Here is a 21929-nt window from a genome sequence, read left to right on the forward strand (position 1 = left end):
ATTCACAGGTCCCAGGGATAAGGACATGGACATATCTTTTTAGAGACCACCATTCAACCCACCACAGAAGATATTATTCAGTTCCTCTATTTCATTTTCATGGTTTAAACTAGATTGTATATACTTGGCTTTGTTTCCATCAATAGATGAGATAGACTAATGGAAAGTACACTATTTTATTGCTGGCAGGCTCCTTTAGCCAGGGCACCTCTTGAATCCCCTAAATAATATGTTGATGATGCTTACCCTTCTGGCTCTTAGAAATTTGTGATACTTTGCTACACTCATGACGTCCAGCAGTATCTTGGGAACAGGCTGTTAAAGCATCAGCCTAGCTCAAAGGTTTAAAACCAGGATTTCTGGTCTAGCTTCTTGCTCCATTTTACAACATCTTCTCCTATGCTCTTCTGATCCATTCACCTCTTCCTCCAAATCAACCTACACCCCATAATAAACCGTTAGCACCGTTATCCAAAGGGCAGAAAGTGGGCATGTTTATATTTCCTGCCAGGGTTTCTATTTCATGCTGATCTCCTCAAAAGGCAATTTTTAAGCTTTCATCATCTGCAGTGACCTCAAAACACCAGTTTCCAGAGAAGTGCTGGTGTGGCTTCATAATCACCCAAGAAGCCTACTAGAAATTCAGATTCTCAAGTCCATTGCAGACTGTTATTCAAATGTGGAGTGGAGCCCATGACTTTGTATTTTTAACAATCTCCCCAGGTGACTCTGATGGGTACAATGAGGTTGAAATGCTCTGGCAGTATACAGATGTTTCTGTCATTGATATGCCAGAGGTACGTAAATCCTATGAAATAAATGGGGCTAGGTCTCACAGGCTTCCAGACCCCAGGTGATTTGATCCCCTGCTACCTCTTTCACCTCAATTCCTACCACTCTCCTCTCCTGCTGGCCACATTCCAGCCACACTGGCCTCTTGTCTCCAAGCACTTCCCAGGCCCTTCATCCTTGCTATTCCCTCTGCCTGGAACAATCCTCCCAGGCTATCTGCATGTTTTATTCCCTCACCTGATTTAGATCTCTGCTCCTATGTCACCTTATATGGGACCCCTTCTCTAACTACCCTAAACAGCAAAATGCACACTCATCACTCCCTAATCCATTACCCTGCTTTGTTCTTCAGAGCAATAACTAGTACCTATCAGTTTATATGCATATTTCCTTTTTTTGGTCTGTCTTGCAAGAATGTAAACTCCCTGAGAGCAGGGATATTGATTGTTTGTTAGCTTGTTTTTCACTGCCATTTTTGTGCTGTTCTGATGTTTAGAACAGTGCCTAGAAGGTACTGTATGTTCAATTAATATTTGATGAATTAATGAATAGAAGAAAGCATCTCTATCACGGAGTCGATAAAAAGCCCAACTTCTTTAAATACCTTCAGAAATTTAGATAAGAAGCTAAAATGTCCTAGAAGTCTTCTAGCTTCAGAAAAGGGTAGGAGCAAAGAAGACAGAAGATAATCCTCTGTATACTTAACCTTGCAGAACAGAGTCCCCTAATTCTGGTTGAGTCACTAACCCTTCATCAACAGTGAAATCAAAGGAACTCAGCTCTGAGATTTTGGAATTTCTCAGCACATCCCTGGGGAAGTTGCTGCTCAGAGAAGAAAAGCCAGGAATGAGAACAAGAGAAGTGGACAAAGCAGATGTGTTCATCTTCCCAAACTGTCCTGTCTGCCTTCCTGAATCATCCAGAACCAATGGGGAAAGAAGCAGGCATATTGAGTCTTGGGATCTAGGGACCAATGCCAAGCCTGGGGTAAGGGGTGATCCAGCTTTCCAAACATGGAGCCAAGAGGGAAACAAAAGCAACATCCAGGGCTGATGAGACAGGAGGTAACAAAGAGACCCACAGACCAAATAGAGCATTCTCAAAGGGACTAGACAGAGAAGCAAGACAAGACACCAGGCTATACAAATAAAGGGATGTCAAGAGAGAGCAAATGGGTTCAAAAGTGTAGAGAAGAGTAAGATTCAGAAAGGTCCCCAAGGGGCCCTGGAAGGTAAAGGCAGGGACCTCTCATAGGTAGGAGGGGGGTTGTTAAAACACTGAGCCATTTTTGACAATATTGTCCATTGCCAAAATGGAGCTCTGACACATTGGTAGCCAATCAAAAGGTTTCTATGATAATCTCACTTAGAGAAATTACCTTTGGAAAGAAAAGTGGGAATGAAAATGGAGGAAAAGTTTGAAATCTGATCATTGATTCTTACTATAGTTAGAGGCATGATTGAAATATTTCTTTCTTTGTTTCAGTTATGTCAACCACATCCTCATAGCAAACTATATACATACATATGCATATACATACTTATATGTATAAAATTTGAGCTTCCCCTGCAACCCGTTAAGTGTATACTTCCTGATATTTTCAACCTAATTTTTTTAAAGGCAGTTGATCATACTTTCATTTATTTACTCAGTGCTTCTAAATGTCAGGCAAGTGAGTTTTGTCTGAGATCATAAAGGAAGAAGGGTTTTTGAAAGCTGGAAGCAATCATAAAGTGTTTTTAACCAAGTACTCAGCCACTGAAGTTTTACATTCCACTCATAAGCTGAAAAGAATTACTCTGGACCTCCCTTCACAGAGGTGACCTGGCAGTGTGTGGGGGATAGACTAGGGGAAGGGATAAACCATAAGTGGATATCACTAAGAGATTTATGCTTCCTCTACTGCCTTTATAATGCTGGCATAGAGAGGCTAGAAAAGTCCATTTCTAGCAGTACAGCAGATGATACCACAAATGACCCAACGAAAACAACAACAACAACAAAATACTTCAGAAACACATTACTAAGATTACATTACTGGTAAAGAGAGAAAGCAGGAATCCAAAGAGGTCAGTGAGCACCAAAGTTATCTTTGTCCTTACTGTCTTTGCCAAACTATGGAGACTTTGAGTTTCTGCTTTGAGGTCTATGGAAGGTATTAGAAATATAATACAAGCCTAGAACTTGTTGAAGGGTGAAGTTTAATGGGAGAGCCAAAAAAGGCCATGATAGCAAAAGGTTACTCCCTGAGTGCAAAGTTAATAAACAATAAACTTGGCATACAAATGAAAACAGCAAAGAAACATGCCAGTCTTGAAACCAGAATTCTCACCTGAGAATTTGTAAATAAAAAGCATTTTAATACCTTTCCATCCAAATTCATGCTTTATATGCAATTCAAATACCCCTGGTAGAAATGTAGTCTAATTGTCCTGGGAAAGTGGGGATTCCAGGAATGTGTCTAGAGCAGATGAAATTTTCCTCTCCATGAACAGCCTTTAATCCAGACCTCAAAAAATATCCACAGGTAAAATTCCAAGAGAAATAAGCATTTTATAGTCAAAATACACAAGGAAATAAAGAATGAGAAAAAAATAATAAAAAAGTAGGAGAATCAGACAAGCATATTTTAGGTATTGAGAATAACTAGGCACAGAATACAAAATATTTGTTTTTGATACTTTTTTTTTTAATGAAATGATGCTTTCAAAGAGAAGTCGCCAAGATGGCAGAGTAGGAAGACCCTGAGCTTCCCTCCTCCCACAGGGCACATCAAAATTACAACTATTTATAGAACAACTATCAAAGAGAATGACCTGAAGACTGGCAGAAAATATTTTACACAGCTAAAGATGTAAAGAAGGAACCACAACAAGATGGGTGAGAGAGGCAGAGATGCAGTGTAATCAAATCCCACACCCTGGGAGAAGTGACCCACAAACAGGAGGATAATCACAATTGCAGAGGTTCTCCCCAAAGAGTAAGGGGTCCAAGCTCCACATCAGGCTCCCCGGCCCAGGGGTTCTGCACCAAGAAGACAAAGCCCCAGAAGGTCGAGTTTGAAGGCCAGTGAGGCTTGCATACGGGGAAGCCAAAGGGCTGTAAGAAACGCTGATCCTAAAGGGCACACAGAAAATCTCACACACTCTGAGACCCATCACAGAGGCAGTAATTTGAAAGAAGCCTGAGTCAGACCTACTTGCTGATCTTAGAGAGCCTCCCATAAAGGCAGGAGGCAACTGGGACTCCTCCTGAAAACACAGATGTTGGTGTCAACCATTTTGGGGAACTCATTCTACCACAGGGACACTGGTACTAACAGGTGACGTTTTGGAGTCCTCCCTCTAGCTTATTAGTGCTGGGGGTTTACTCACCTACCAGCTAGTCGGCACCAGTCCTGGAACCTCTGAGGATGAAAAGCAAGCCATGCCATGACCCAGCCCAACCCACCAGTGGGCTGGCAGCCTCTGCATAAGGCAGAGCCTGGCAGCCAACCTGGTTGGGAGCAGCCTCACCTACCAGTACACCCATATAGTGGGCATTGCCACAACAAACAGGCCTGTGTGGCCAAAATAAGGATCACTCATAGAGCATAGAGCTCTGGTAACCAGAGGGGAGTGTTCTGCTTGGTCCCATAGGATGTCACCTACTTCAGGCCACTACTACAAGATTGGGAAAGGTAACTTGCCTACCTGCTTAATACATAAGAAATAAAAAGAAATAGTCAGGCAACATGAAGCAACAGAGGAATATGTTCCAAATGAAGGAAAAAGATAAAACCCCAGAAGAAGAACTAAGAAAAGTGGAGATAAGCAATTCACCTGACAACGAGTTCAAGGTATTGATCATAAAGATGCTCAACAAACTTGGTAGAAAAATGGATGAACACAGTGATAAGTTTAACAAAGAGTTGGAAAATACAAAGATGAACCAAAGAGATCTGAAGAACATAAAAACTGGAATAAAAGATACACTAGAAGGAATCTACAGCAGATTAAATGATACAGAGTAATGGATCAGCAATCTAGAAGACACAGTAATGGAAATGACCCAAGCTTAACAAAAAAGAAGAAAAAAAATTTTTAATGTGGATAGTTTAAGAGATCTCTGGGACAACATCAATCATACTAATATTTACATTCTTGGGGTCCCAGAAGGAGAAGAGAGAAAGTGAAGATAACTTATTAGAAGAAATAATAGCTGAAAACTTCCCTAACCTGGGGAAGGAAACAGATATCCAGGTCCAGAAAGCACAGTGTCCCAAACAAGATGGACTTAAAGAGGTCCACACAAAGACACATTGTAATTAAAACGGAAAATTTTTAATATGAAGAGAGACTCTTAAAAGCAGCAAGGGAAAAGCAACTAGTTACATACAAGGGAACTCCCATAAGACAATCAGCTGACTTTTCTGCAGAAACTTTGCAGACCAGAAGGAGTGGCACCATATATTCAAAGTGATGAAAGGAAAAACCCTACAGCTAAGAATACTCTACCCCACAAGGCTGTCATTCAGATTTGAAAGAGAGATAAAGAGTTCCAAGGACTGGCAAGAGCTAAAAGAGTTCAGCACCACTAAACTGGCTTTCCAAGAAATGTTATAGGGATTTCCCTAAGTGTAAAAGAACACAACTAAAAAAAAAAAAAAAAAAAAAAAGAACACAACTAGAAAGCACTTAAAAAACACACAAAACATATATATATATATATATATATACATATATATGTATATATATATATTCTTTTTCATATTCTTAAAAGAAAATATATGTACATATATAAAACTGAGTCACTTTGCTGTACAGCAGAAATTAAACACAACATTGTAAATCAACTATACTTCAATAAATTTTTTTAAAAAAGAAATACACAAAACAAAAAGATGTAAAATATGATGTCAGAAGTATTAAACACGGGTGCATCGGGAGATAAAAATTCAGAATTGCAGAATGTATTTGAATTTAAGAGATTATCAGCTTAAAAAAATTATATATACAAAACACACACACCAAAAAAAGATATCCAAACAACACTCAAGGGAGTCATCAAATCACAAGGGAAGAGAGCAAAAGAAGAAGATGGAAACAAAAAGGAACTGCAAATCAACCAGAAAACAACAAACAAGTGGTAATATGTACATACCTATCAATAATTAATTTAAATATAAATGGACTAACTGCTCCAATCAAAATATAGAGTGGCCAAGTGGATAAAAAACAAGGCCCAGCTACATGCTGCTTACAAGAGACTCACTTCAGATCTAAAGACACACACAGACTGAAAGTGAAAGAATGGAAAAAGATATTTCATGCAAGTGGAAATGGAAAGAAAGCTGGGATAGCAATACTTATATGAGAGAGACTATAGAAAGAGACAAAGAAGGACATTACATAATGATAGAAGGATCCATTTAGCAAGAAGATATAACAATGGTAAATATATATGTACCCAATATAGAAGCACCTAAATACATAAAGCAAATATAACAAACGTAACGGGAGAAACTGACAGTAACACAATAATATTAGAGGACTATAACATTCCACGTACATAAATGGACAAATCATCCAGACAGAAAATCAATAAGGAAACACTGGTCTTAAATGACACGTTAGATGGAATTAATAGATATGCATAGAACATTTCTTCTAAAAACAGCAGAATACAAGTTTTTTCAAGTGCACATGGAGCATTGTCCAGATATATCTCACATGCTAAGCAACAAAGCAAGTTTCAGTAAATTTTAAAAGATTGAAATCATATAAAGCATCTTTTCTGACCACAATGATATGAAACTAGAAATCAACTATAAGAAAAAACTGCAAAAAACACAAGTACATGGAGACTAAACAGTATGCTACTAAACAACCAAAGGGTCACTGAAGAAATCAAAGAGGAAATCAAAAAATACCTAGAGACAAATGAAAATGGAAACACAACAATCTAAAAATTATGGGATGCAGCAAAGTAGTTCTAAGGGGAAAGTTATAGCGATACAAGCCTATGTCAGGAAACAAGAAAAATCTCAAATAAACAACCTAAACTTATACTTAAAGTGACTAGAGAAAGAAGAACAAACAAATCCAAAGTTAGTAGAATGAAAGAAATCATAAAGATCAGAGCAGAAATAAATGAAATGGGCACTAAAATAAACAATAGAAAAGATCAATGAAACTAGTGATGTTAATTTGAAAAGATAAATGAAGTTTATAAATCTTTAGCCAGACTCATTAAGAAACAAGGAGAGAGGGCCCAAATAAATAAAATCAGAAATGAAAAAGAAGTTACAAATGACACCACAGAAATACAAAGGATCATGAGATGACTACCATTAATAATACAACAATAAAATGGACAACCTAGAAGAAATGGATAAATTCCTAAAAATGTACAATCTCCAAAGACTTAATCAGGAAGAAACAGAAAATATGAACCAGTGATGAAATTGAATCAATAATCAAAAAACTCCCAATAAAAAAAAGTCCAGAACCAGACAGCTTCAAAAATGAATTTTACCAAACATTTAAAAAGAAGTTAACACCCATTCTTCTCAAACTATTCCAAAAAACTGCAGAGGAAGGAATGCTTCTGAGTGTATTCTGTGAAGCCAGCATCACCTTGGTTTGAAAATTAAACAAAGAGCACAAAAAAGAAAGTTACAGGCCAATATAACTGATGAACATAGATGCAAAAATCCTCAACAAAATATCAGCAAACTGATTTCAAAAATACATTAAAAGACCATACAACTTGAACAAGTGGGATTTATCCCAGGGGTACAAGGATGGCTCAATATCTGCAAATCAATCAATGTGATATATCATTTTAACAAACTGAAGAATAAAAATCCTATGATCATCTCAATAGATGCAGAAAAAGCTATTGACAAAATTCAACATCCGATTATGATAAAATCTCTTAAAGTGGGTTTAGAGGGAACATACCTCAACATAATAAAGGCTATATATGACAAGCCCACAGCTAACATTATACTCAACAGCGAAAAGATGAAAGCATTTTCTTGAAGATCAGGAACAAGACAAAGATGCCCACACTCACCATTTTTATTCAACATAGTACTGGAAGTCCTAGGTACAGCAGTCACATAAGAAAAAAAAAAAAAAAGGACTTCAAATTGGACAGGTAGAAATAAAACTCACTATCTGCAGATGACATGACAGTATATTTTTTAAAAATCCTATAGATGCCACCAAAAAATTATTAGAACTAATAAATTAATTAGGTAAAGATGCAGGATACAAAATTAATGTACAGAAATCTGTTGCATTTCTGTATACTAATAGTTAATTATCAGAAAGAGAAATGAAGAAAACAATGTCATTTACAATTGCATCAAAGACAATAAAATACCTAGGAATAAATCTAATCAAGGAGGTAAAAGACCTGTACTAAAACATTTTAAGACATTCATAAAAGAAATCAAAGATGACACAAACAAACAGAAAGATACACCATGCTCTTGGATTACAAGATTAATATTTTTAAATTTAAAATCTCTGAGAAAAACTCAGAGAATTTCTAATCAATAGACCATTGCTAAAATAAATGCTAAAGGGTATACAGTTGACCCTTAAACAACATGCATTTTAGCAATCACTATCAACCTTCCAATGGCATTTTTCACAGAACTAGAACAAAAAATTTCACAATTTGTATGGAAACACAAAAGACCCCAAACAGCCAAAGCAATCTTGAGAAAGAAAAACGGAGCTGGAGGAAGCACGCTCCCTGACTTCTGACTATACTACAAAGCTACAGTAATCAAGACAATATGGTACTGGCACAAAAACAGAAATATAGATCAATGGAACAGGATAGAAAGCCCAGAGATAAACCCACACACATATGGTCACCTTATCTTTGATAAAGGAGGCAAGAATATACAATGGAGAAAACACAGCCTCTTCAATACGTGGTGCTGGGAAAACTGGACAGCTACATGTAAAAGAATGAAATTAGAACACTCCCTAACACCATACACAAAAATAAACTCAAAATGGATTAAAGACCTAAATGTAAGGCCAGCTACTGTAAAACTCTTAGAGGAAAACATAGGCAGAACACTCTATGACATAAATCACAGCAAGATCCTTTTTGACCCACCTCCTAGAGAAATGGAAATAAAAACAAAAATAAACAAATGGGACCTAATGAAACTTAAAAGCTTTTGCACAGCAAAGGAAACCATAAACAAGATGAAAAGACAACCCTCAGAATGGGAGAAAATATTTGCAAATGAAGCAACTGACAAAGGATTAATCTCCAAAATATACAACAGCTCCTGGAGCTCAGTATCAAAAAAACAAACAACGCAATCCAAAAATGGGCAGAAGACCTAAACAGACATTTCGTCAAAGAAGATATACAGATTACCAACAAACAGATGAAAGAATGCTGAACACCACTAATCATCAGAGAAATGCAAATCAAAACTGTGATGAGGTATCACCTCACACCGGTCAGAATGGCCATCACCAAAAAATCTACAAACAGTAAATGCTGGAGAGGGTGTGGAGAAAAGGGAACCCTCTTGCACTGTTGGTGGGAATATAAATTGATACAGCCACTATGGAGAACAGTATGGAGGTTCCTTAAAAAACTACAAATAGAACTACCATACAACCCAGCAATCCCACTACTGGTCATATACCCTGAGAAAACCATAATTCCAAAAGAGTCATGTACCACAATGTTCATTGCAGCTCTATTTACAATAGCCAGGACATGGAAGCAACCTAACTGTCCATCATTGGATGAATGGATAAAGAAGATGTGGTACATATATACAATGGAATATTGCTCAGCCATAAAAAGAAATGAAATTGAGTTATTTGTAGTGAGGTGGATGGAGTTAGAGTCTGCCATACAGAGTGAAGTAAGTCAGAAAGAGAAAAACAAATACAGTATGCTAACACATATATATGGAATCTAAGGGAAAAAAAAAGTCATGAAGAACCTAGTGGCAAGACGGGAATAAAGACACAGACCTACTAGAGAATGGACATGAGGATATGGGGAGGGGGAAGGGTAAGCTGTGACAAAGTGAGAGAGTGGCATGGACATATATACACTACCAAATGTAAAATAGATAGCTAGTGGGAAGCAGCTACATAGCACAGGGAGATCAGCTCGGTGCTTTGTGACCACCTAGCGGGGTGGGATAGGGAGGGTGGGAGGGAGACGCAAAAGGGAGGAAGTATGGGGATATATGTATATGTATGGCTGATTCAGTTTGTTATAAAGCAGAACTAACACACCATTGTAAAGCAATTATACTCCAATAAAGATGTTAAGAGGAAAAAAAACATGCATTTTAACTGTATGGGTAGCATTTTGTCACTGAATACATACTACAGTACTACATGACTCGAAGCTGGTTGAATTTGAGGACACAGAACTGCGGATTCAGAGGGCTGACTGTAAAGTTATATGCAGAGTTTTAACTGTGCATAGTCAGTGCCTCTAACCCCTACATTGTTCAAGGGTCAACTGTATTTCAGATGGATGAAAACTAGATGGACATATGATGCAAGAAGAAACAGTAAGTAAAAATTCTGATAAATAAGTGAGAAATATAAATAAGCATCCCCTTTTTAACTAAAATAATTGTGTCTTATTTGAAGGGTTAACAAAATAGGGGTAGGACTAAAATACTGAGCTACAAAAGCAAGCATATAGGTAGGAAGTGATGGCCGTGAAAATACCTTATTTATCATGAGAAAAGTATAGCTATTTAGTTTGATTTTGTTAAGCATTCATAATAAAACAGCAAGAGTAACCATTAAAAGAACAAATATAGATTACATAGCTTGAAAACTATTAAAGAAGAAAAACAGAATGAAAAAAGATTCAAATTGTTCTAAAGACAAATTTCAGTTGCTCTAAAGAAAGGCAAGGAAGAAGGCTGAAGGTTGCGGATAGAAAAAGTAAGCACATAATAAAATAGAAATACAAAGTACCTAGTAAAATGGTACATATAAAGCCATATACACCAGTACTCACATGAATTGTAAAGGGTCTAAATTCTCAAGGAAATACTGTTAGATTGTATAAAAAATAAAATCAACTCAGCTACATGCTATTTACAAAAGAACCACCAAAAATGTGAAACAAAATTTGAAATTAAAAGATGGAAAAAGATATTGTAGGATTACTGTAACCTAAAGAAAGTGAGGGACTATTGTCTTTAAGACCTAAAGCATCATTGGTGACAAAATAAGTAACTTCAAAATGAAAAGTAAACTGTACTATCCATGAAAAAACAGTACTCCTTCCCTTCCCCAGAGCAGGCCACCCCCAAATAAGATTCCAAGGCTGAGGATTATTAAATTTCCCCTAAACTAACTGAATCAATTATTTGAGTTTATGTTGGCACAGACTATACTAATTTTTTAAATGAATTGACTACTTTTACCACATTATTTTAATTAAAGTATAGTTGATTTGCAATATTGTGTTAGTTTCAGGTATAGAGCAAAGTGGTTCAGTTATATATGTATATATTTTTTCAGATAATTTTCTATTATAGGTTATTACAAGGTATCAAATATTGTTCCCTGTGTTATACAGTAAATCCTTGTTGCCTATTATATAGACAGTAGTGTGTATCTGTTAATCCCGTACTCCTAATTTATCCCCCACCCTTTCCCCTTTGGTAACCATAAGTTTGTTTTCTATGACTGTAAGTCTGTTAGCAGAAATTTTTACATAATCTTAATATAAACAAAAAATGCTCTTGTAGTGGATAAAATAAGCTTGACCTGTCTCCTCCTAACTTCTATCTTTGAGAAGCTAAAAAGTGCTTTTAGACCAAAAATATTTTCCCATTCCAGCTACTGAGTAGCTGTGACAACAGAATTAACATTTCAAGCTATTGCTGTCTTCAGTCAGACTTAAAAGCAAAACAAAAAAAGCTGACATTGTGTAGATATAAAATGTTATTAACAATTCTATGGATTTTTACAAGTATATATGAGACAAACAGATACAGTGAAATTCACCATAACCCAAGAGAACAATTAGATCCAGAGAAATCAATACAGTACGATTTTCTTTTGTAGAGTTTATTTCATATGCACTGCACTAGAGAAGGTTTTACCAAATTAAAATCTCCAGAATAGATGACAGTATGAGATACAAATTACCAAAAACCACTGGTATAATGGCAAGACATTTCGTGATAACTAAATTAAACCACTCAATCATGAGGCTGATAATAATAAAGACAGAGAGGCAGGGCAATGAGGCAGATGGTCAAAAGACAGTTCAATGAGATCTGAAATGAGAGATGCTACCTGGCATTCCTGGCTAGAGAAAACTTCAGGGGAGGGAGCTCACTTACCAGGGTGCAAGGTGCTCCAGCATTTACGCACATGGCAGAATTTCCCAAATAGCCTGGGTGTCTGAGATTCCTAAAACATGTAATTAAACATGATTTCATTTTTGTAGCTGGTGAGACTTTTTGTTAAAAAATATTCACAATCAGAAAAAATTAAATAAATAAAATTTTGGATGACATAGAATCTGTATTTTATTTCAGAAAATATGGGGTTCTTTTACTTATAGTAAACAGTACCAATGGCACATCGGAAAACTTAAATCCCTGGGTCACTTTCAATGTTCCTATAGAAAGGCAGTCACCACATCACTTGATTCACCCGATGTGAAAGCTGCACCCTCCTCCCATGTTTAGCCTGATCCTCATCGGGATCATCCAAGGCAACTAAGAGCCAATCCCTTTTTAAATATGCTTTCCCTGAAACAAATATTACCTTGAACATTTTAGGAGTGTATTAGAATTTTTAAGCTCTCACCAAAGGGAGAGTCTTCCTTGAGAAATAAATTTTTTTAACTCTGTGTAATTGTTGAAAGCCATGAGCTTTAGAGTCAAACAAATCTATATATCTCAATCTCTAGCCATAGGTCAGTTTTTGGACAACTTCCCTAAACCTCAGCAGCCTCAGCTGTAAAAAAAAGGGTAGTAATATGACAACAACTCAAGGATGAGAACTGTGAGAGATCATCCCCTTAAAATACCCAGCACAGTTCCTAGAACAGGAAATTCTTAATACCTGTCATCATGCTTGCCAGCCTTGCAGCAGGGGACCCAGCTGGTGTCATTCCTCCGCATCCGGCCCTCACTGCCTCAAGTCTCACCCAGGTTTCCTTCATCTTTTCTTCTGCAAACTATATCCTAACACCTTCTCTCAAATGTTCTCAAATATTCAGCTTGTTCAGTTCTTAAGTGGTGTTTGTTGCACATGTATTTTAGAGATAAAAATAACATTACCGACTTATTTTTATAATCTAGGCAATGGCAAGTTTGCACTTTCCCTGACATTTTATTTCAGAGGTATCCTTGATCCATAATTCCAACTGAGTCATAAATAAAATATCTTGTATGGGTCACACCTCATGTTAGGTGATCTTAGGTAGTGTCTTGAAAAGTCTGTGTATAAATTATTTAGTGTCCAAATGGTAGTCACATTTAAAATATACCAAGAGAGGTGGTATGTAAGGTACCCTAAGATGAATTATTTTGTAAAGCAAAGCATTCATCTTCAATATCATCATTCATTCCCTAATCTGTCTGTTTTATAAGACTGTACTTATTATTTGTCATGTTTGCTTAAAGCATGACCTCTGTAGATTTTACCAGTTATTTGTATATTATAACCAGATAGTAAAGCACATTAACTTTTAAATCTTTACCTTAATGACTTGTCTCTTCCTCAAGCTGTGTTAGATATCTGTGGCTCCATCTTTGACCAGTAGGGTTACTAGAAAGACAATTGAGACCACTGCCATTTCAGATACTTAAAACTACAGTAGGAATCAACTGAACAAATAATTTAAAAGGTTTAGGCTGTGTCTCTGTTAATAAAAGCCAAGCTTTCAGAGAATTCTAATTCAGCCTTCAAAACACAATTCTTGGGTGAAAGCCAGTATGATAATTGTATTTAAGAGTATGATGATTATGCTATTTCCATCTACTTTGCATAAATTTGAATAATACATTCAAGTGGCCCTAACCTCACATTTGTAACAATTAGTGCAATTAATTTGTACAAATGTATTTCAACTCTGTATTCTGGGCATGACACACATAAAATGTATAACAGGGTCTGAAACCCACCAGTTTAATAACCTCCCAGATAATACTCCACAAAGACATATTGTGTGAGACAGTCTTCTATTCCTGAACACTGAAGTGTCAGAACAAATAATCTGAGACTCGAGAGAAGATTACTCTGACCAGGGGAGTTGGGACTTTGAAGGTGTGCAGAATGCAGCATCAGATTGAGGGTTCATGTGTCTTGGATAAAGCTAGGGATTGCTGGTTTTAGAGGTAACTGGGCGGTTCAAGGGGGCTTTGGAATTTGGTATTTCTACTAGCAGAAGAATATGCAACCTCAGACCAGCCTAAAGAAAAGACTCTAACATGCATTAAATTCTAACTCTGTGCCAAGCACTTTGCTAAGCATTGGACATACATTATTGCCTTTGTTAATTCTCACAATACCTCTTCAGAAATAAGCACTAAAATTGCCGTTGCACAGCGGAGGAAATCGAGGCTCAGAAAGTTTAGTTTGCCAATCCCATGCTCCTTCCCCTCTCCACTCTGCTCTTCCAAGGCAAGCTGGGCCTATTCCAGCAGTGGTATGTCCAGGGGGCGGTGAGTCATCTACTAATAGGCCTGGATCATTCCTAAACTGTCACCCTCTTTTCTGTGTCTTCATTTATTCTTTCCCTGAGAAGCAGACTCTGTGAGGGCAGGAAACTTGGGTGTCACACTTGTCATTGTAGCCCCATCCTAGCATAGTGGCCTGAATATCATCAGCCTTCCACATGTGTTTTAAGAATAAATGATGCTGGGCTTCCCTGGTGGTCCAGTGGTTGAGAATCTGCCTGCCAATGTAGGGGACACGGGTTCGAGCCCTGGTCTGGGAAGATCCCACATGCCGCGGAGCAACTAGGCCCGTGAGCCACAACTACTGAGCCTGCGCGTCTGGAGCCTGTGCTCCGCAACAAGAGAGGCCGCGATAGTGAGAGGCCCGCGCACCGCGATGAAGAGTGGCCCCCGCTTGCCACAAATAGAGAAAGCCCTCGCACAGAAAACGAAGACCCAACACAGCCATAAATAAATTAAAAAGAAAAAAGAGAAAAAGAATAAATGATGCTGTATATACCTCTGTGTTGCGCCATGCTGGATATGAGGGGATTAACTGTGTTGGTCGGAGGAAATTTCACCTCTTTCAAACGTTTGAGAAAGAGGCACCAGCCTGGGGCGGATATAAGTATTGTAGATATTGAGGGACAGTCCAACACCACCATCTCCCAAGAGGTCAGAGTTCCAGAAAGTGATGAGGGCTGAAGCTGGTCATTGGGATGCTGATGTCAAAGTGATCTGACAACATGACATGGCAAGGTTGTGACTCATCTATCACAGCCTTGAAAGCCGGCATCTATCATGGTGCTCCCTGCAGTTTCCCATAGTGGGGCTTTCCCTGAGCCCTGAGTACACATTCTTAGCTTTTGATCTTCTAATTATGGTATAAGATAACTACTGTGCTAGACAGAAAGGATACAGGAAAGTATGATTTCAAGTAGTTTTCCTTTCCTTCTTTTTGTCTCTCTCTTTAAAGCTAGAAATAAAAGTAAAAAATAATAGGAATAACAATAAGGAGACTTGTGGAACTCCGACTCAATAGCAGCTAATCATGAATCTCAGTAGTGAAAAACAAAGTTCCCCTGGCTCACAAGTGGCAGTTTATACAGGCAAGTCTTTGCTCATGCAGTTTTATCTGTCCGGAATGCCTTTAACACCTTTCTTTACCAGATAGCTCATCAACTGATCAACAGAGAGTCTGTTCCTCCAGACCCTCCCTTTCGGGCCAGGTGCCCTTCTCTGTGCTCCTGCAGCATCTGTGGCCTTCCTCAGCCATAGCCTGCATCACACAGCTTTGGCGTCCTTTGTTTGCCTGTCTGTCTCCTCCACCCATCAGTGAGATCCTAGAGAGCAGGACAGCATCTTACTCATCTTTGTCTCCACAGGTTCTCTGTCTCCATGGCACCTCCCTATAATTATACTCAATAATGCTGAACTTAACTGACCAAGGACAGAATTGATGAAACAATTATAGGCCTGAGAAAACATGGGTACATCTGAGCAATATGGAGGCTATCAAAGAAGCACTGTCTGCTCCTTCCCGTTCCCCCAAACAAACCACTCCAAAATCAAGGTCTCCAGACTAAGGATTTACCCTCCTTTTAAAGAGCCAAATCCCATCATATGTCTTCAATGAATACGTGAGATAAATTTGAGAGCTCTTAAAAGATCAAAGGGATAGAAAATAGATTGTAGAGAAAGAAAGGAATCTACAAAGCCAACAGAAATCCTTTGATCCACCACAAAGATGTCTGAAAGGAGAGCTGGAAATATCTAGGAATTCAGGGAGTGCTGTGTTGGTATTAGAAGTCCGCAGAAGGAGAAGCCATGAGCATGAACTCTTTTAAAGTGGGGAGTTAGATAACTAAGCATCCCTAAGTAGATAGTATTGCACAACTTAACAAGTAAAAATATAGGATGTTTGGTTAAATTTGAGTGTCAGATACACAAGAGATAATTTTTTGGTGTAAATAGGTTCCATCATGCATAACTGGGTGTCCTTTATTTTATCTGGCAACCCTAGTTGGGGGAGAACTTCTCGTACTGAAGCATTTATTCAGAATAGTTTAACACCAGGGGGGTGATCATCAATTCCAGGTTTCTTATGGAAGAGGATTGAAGCACTGCTCTCTGCATCCAAAGTAGAGGTATGAACAGGAAGAAATGGGGTCAAATCAAAGCCTGAAAGAGCCCATTTGGACATGTATTAAATACCTGTCACATTCTGGCACCATTATAAAAATGATCTCCAATACCCACAAAAGTTTTGCAACGTGCAGATTGTTGCATCATTTAATGACAAGGCAATGATACTCAAAAAGTTAATTAGCTTGCCAAAGACCCCACAGCTAATAGGCAACAGAGACAAGACTCTCCAGTGGTTCCATCTCACTCCAAAGCCATACTTGGTCCACAATTAACCTGCTGCCCTCCCCTCTCCTTTCATGTCTCTAATAACTTTCCCAGTATTCTACCATCGACGTTCTTGTGTAGAACATAAGAACACTGCGTTGTCGTTCAGGAGAAATTTGTTTCAGGAAAAAACAATCTTGGCTGCATTTTATAGAGTGGGTCATATAGGGTCTGGTGTCAAGAGAGCACTACAGCATAGCATCCCAAAGCCCACATGGCTCTTACCCTGATTATAACTCTTCATGCGATTGATTGCCTATTTGAAAGAAAGAAACCAGATGGGACTTTTTTTTTTACTTTCTTTTGGGTTTCTAAATTGCTTTGAGAAAAATAAACATACGCTTCTATGAATAATTAAGCACATTCCAAAGAATGTAGATAGGCCCTTCCTATCTCCCTAAAAAGGTGGTTGTCCACAAGTTCTCCCCCAACCTCCTCTCTGATGGCTCCAGGAGGAGAGGGAACCTGTCTGTCTTCCCCATCTTTGAATTCCTATAGCTCAGCATAGGGCCTGGAACACAGCAGACCCTCAGTAAATATTTTCAGGAATGACTGTCTCAATGCCCAGGTGACAGAAATTCCATTCATTCTTTTGAGTCTGTTTGAGAAAAGAGCAAAATGTATCCACACGTTGACCTGAGTGAGTGATCAACTCTTTCCCAGGAGGCAGAAACAGTATGTTTAATAAGAAGTTAATATCCAACATACATAAAGAACTCATACAACTCAATAACAACAACAAAAAAAAAGCCAATCCAATTAAAAATGGGCAGAAGACATGAATAGGCAATTTTCCAAAGAAGACATACAGATGGACAATAGGCACATGAAAAGATACTCAATGCCACTAATCGTCAGAGAAATGCAAATCAAAACCACAATGAGATATCACCTCACACCTGTTAGAATGGCTGTCATCAAAATAACAAGAAATAAGTGTTGGTGAGGATGTGGAGAAAAGAGAACCTTAGTGCACTGTTGGTGGGAAAGTTAATTGGTGCAGCCACTATGGGAAACAATAAGGCGGGTCCTCAAAAAATTAAAAATAGAATTACCATACGATCCAACAGTTTCACTCCTGAGTATTTATCCAAAGAAAATGAAAACCCTAATTTGAAAAGATACACATACCCCAATGTTCACTGCAGCATTATTCACAGTAGTCAAGATATGGAAGCAACCTAAGCGCCCATAAACAGATGAATGGATAAAGAAGATGTAGTAAATACATACTATGGAATATTAGTCCAGCCATAAAAAGAATGAAATCTTGCCATTTGTGACAACATGGATGGACCTTATTTCACTTATTATGATAAGTGAAATAAGTCAGAGAGAGAAAGACAAATACTGTGCGTTTTCACTTATATGTGGAATCTGAAAAACAAAACAAAGGAACAAATATAACAAAACAGAAACAGACTCAGATAAAGAGAGCAAATAGGTGGTTACCAGAGGGGAGGGGGTAGGCTAAATGGGTTAAGAGGTACAAACTGCCAGTTATAAAATAAATGTCACAAGGATGTAACATGCAGCACAGAGAATATAGTCAATATTTTGTAATAACTTTGTATGGTGTGTAACTTATAAAAATGTCTAATCACCCTGTTGCACACCTAAAACTAATACCATATTGTAAGTCAACTATACTTCAATTTAAAAAAAAAAAAAAAGAGTGAGGAGAGTGCCTTAGAGATGCATCCCACAGAGGGGCTGAAAAGGGTGAACTAAAGCTGCCTGTCGGCTTGAGAGCTGCCGTCCACCACTTCCTGGTGGTATGGCCTTAGGCAAATAACTTATTCACACTCTTATTGCCCAAGTTTCTTCACCTGTAAATGCGTTCAGTAATAGTGCCTCCTTTACAGATTTGTTTTGAAGATCAAATAAAATAATCTTAGAAGAGAACCTGGTTCATAATAAGTGTTCAAATAAATATTAAGTATAGCTTTTCCCAAAGAAATGGTCAAGCTAAGGTCCCCTTCTAAAAACATTCTCAATTTTGAGTGAAAGCAAAGTTTTGATCTGCTAATATGTCTGCCGATGCAAATGACTAAAACTGAGAATTTCATGAGGAAGATGGAAGAGCACACTGTAAAATGTAGAGAAATGTTACGTGCCTTAGGGTGGCGCTCTTGCACCTGTCTCCACTGCAAACTTACTCACTTGGGCAGCACTGCAGGTATCTTGGGTCTGTATCCTTTACTCATGTGTGAGTTCCTGAAGGGTAGGGCTTAGACTTTGTTCTTTGTGGTGTTTCCAGAATCCAGCATGGAGTCCATTTGAATAGGCTCACAAATATTTCACTTATTCATTCAACCAACAATGTCTTTTAACCTAGCTAGTATGTGTCAGGCCCTGGGCTACATAAGGGGAGTAAATAATAGGTATGTGGGCATAATTATACTTATTAAAGGCATCTCAGGAGGCTGGCTGGCAGTAAAATAGGATGGCTCTCACCCACTCCTTCCCTTTCAGAGCTTGACTATCACACACACACCCCCTACCACCACAACCATCACCACCTCCACCACCTCCAGGAAGCCTTCCTGGCTTGATGCTAGTTGAAATTAGACATGCATGGTTATTTGCATGTGTTTGGCTTTTAAATTCTACAAATCAGAACAGGATGAAGATAGGTCTTGAGAGGAGCAGTTCAGGGTGTGTCTCCACAGCACCTCCTCCCTAACGCTGGGCTCCCCTGAAGTATGTTTCCTCATTCATCCACATATGCAGATCAACCACTGACAAGGACTCCCTCCTTGACCACACTTTACTCCAGCTCATCTGAGCTCCCCAAGAAGGCCTCTTTCTTGGCCTGCTAAGCCCAGTTTTAACAGAGAATCCTGCTGGGCCAGTTTACAGAGAATCTTCCCACCCTGGATATCCAATCAAGCTCTTCTTCCTCTACCCTTGATGTCTAATCAAGTTCCTCTTCCTCTCCATCCTTAACACTGAACCAAGTCCCTCTTATTTTCCATCCACATGTCCTGACTGTTGGGCTATAAATCCCTACTTGTCCCTGTTGTATTTGGAGTTAAGTTCAATCTCTCCCCTATTGCAATCATCTTGAAAAACATCTTCTTTGTCATTTCTAGCAAGTGTCTTCAATTTCTCTTAGACATTTCTGACGCATGGTCCTGAGGATATACGAGACACACTAACCTGGGTCTGGAGACCCTGCATTCTACAGGGTGCAGCCCTCGCACAGCCTTCGTGCAGCCACTTGAGCGCTCAGAGCCAGAAGCTGTGTGCTCACACCCAGTGCTCCCTCTTGGGCAATCCTACCAGGTTGAGAACGTTCTGGAATCACCAGCCCAACATACTGTTCCAAGTCTCAAGTCAACCCAGTTCTAGCAGGAAATAAAATAATTCAATAGGAGAATTCAGGCTAAGATTTTCTTCCCCCTCATGCTTTCACATTATAACACTGAATGTGACTGCTTTGACCCAAAAGTCAGAGGTTTGACTACAGAACTTACTTTACGTAGCAGCTATTAACATCCAAAGTCACTCAGTGAAGGTGTTTTACATACTATGAAACAAGAGATCTTTATTATTTTTATAGTTAGTCACCACCCCCCTACACTGTAGACAACCAGCTCTTCTATATTCTAAAAATCCATTTTCTTTTTCAGGCAGAAAAAGCCAAATATTAAAAAATTCACTACTTGCAATGACTCTTTTCCCTCTTCAAAATCTCTCCCATTCATCCATGGAAGGGAGCGGGTGGCAGTGGCTAAAGCTGCAGTTAGAGCCTGGCTGGTAAAAGACACGCGGCATCTGTGATGTAGTTGTGACCCACCCCCCCCAGTGCTGTTTTTCTCCCAGCCACGGCCGTCACCAACTCTGCACGATGAATCCCATTACCTCATGGGGCAAGAATTCAGCGTTATAAAATAGATTTCACATCCGGTTCGCTGGAAAGCCCTGCATGGGAGGGAACCTCTGTTGTATCCAGAGGCCTGGGGATAGGAGGCAGAAAGGAGGGTTAGGGAAATGTGCACTAGACCACATCTTGAGCCCAGAAGCTGCAAATCCACACTGGGGCCTCTGGCTCCATGGACAAAGGGAGAGGGCTCTGATTCTTGCCTTGGTCTTGGTGTGCCCTGCAGCCAGGACAGTGAGAGGACCTGGGTGGAGAAAGAGGCTCAAGGGAGTGCCCTGCCAGGCCCATTCTCCATCATGGGTCAGATACCTACCTGGCAAAGATCTGGCCCTGGTGACCTTTGCCCTGTCACATCCCTTTCAGCTTGACCCACCCACACCTCCCAGGAAACCTGGGTCATTGCCTGCTTTGGATAGACGTCAACCACCCTGATCTCCCTCCCTGGTGTGTCTCGGGAGGCATCCCTCTGCCTTCTACTCTATTTCCACTCCTAGGGGTGAAATTTCAACCACAAACGTGTCACAGGAAAACATCTACTTTATCAGTAGAGATTCTGCAGCTGAAAACCCTACAGTATCCCACCATGACCACTTGGATGTTGAGCAGCCCACTGGGCTCTGCCAGCAGAGGCCCTCGGGGCCCGTCTGCAGCATTCCCCCTTTTCTGGCACAAGCGATGGGTCTCCTCCAGGTCACTGCTTGCCATGTGTGATGCTGAGCATTTTACCCAAGAGCTTAGGATCCTCCTCCTGAGCCAGAAACTCATTTTCTTATTGGCCTTTTCCACTGATGGATGTCTATAGCTTCAACTCTTCTGAATGTTTGGGCTGTGGCCGAAGTTCAGAGTGTCCTGGGACTTGCCTTGTGTCTTCACCAAAAGGGAGGAACTCCTTGTATATTTACCTCCAGCCCTGATATTCGGGGAGTGTCAGAAAACTCTCACTGCAAATGGAATTCTGTCTCTGCTTGTTGCTAGGTGTTGCCTTTTTGAGCCTCAGTTTCCTCATCTGTAAAATGGAAATATCACTTTACAGGGCTGCCTTGGTAACCAAAGGCAAGGTTATAGATGAAAGCACCTAGCACAGTCCAGACACACCACAGACATTCAGTAACTGTTACTTGACTCAGAACCCTTTTTCCTGGTAATCAA

The sequence above is a fragment of the Balaenoptera physalus genome (genome assembly GCF_965194825.1).
Source record: "Balaenoptera physalus genome assembly, chromosome: 1".
In the NCBI taxonomy this organism is placed as follows: Eukaryota; Metazoa; Chordata; class Mammalia; order Artiodactyla; family Balaenopteridae; genus Balaenoptera; species Balaenoptera physalus.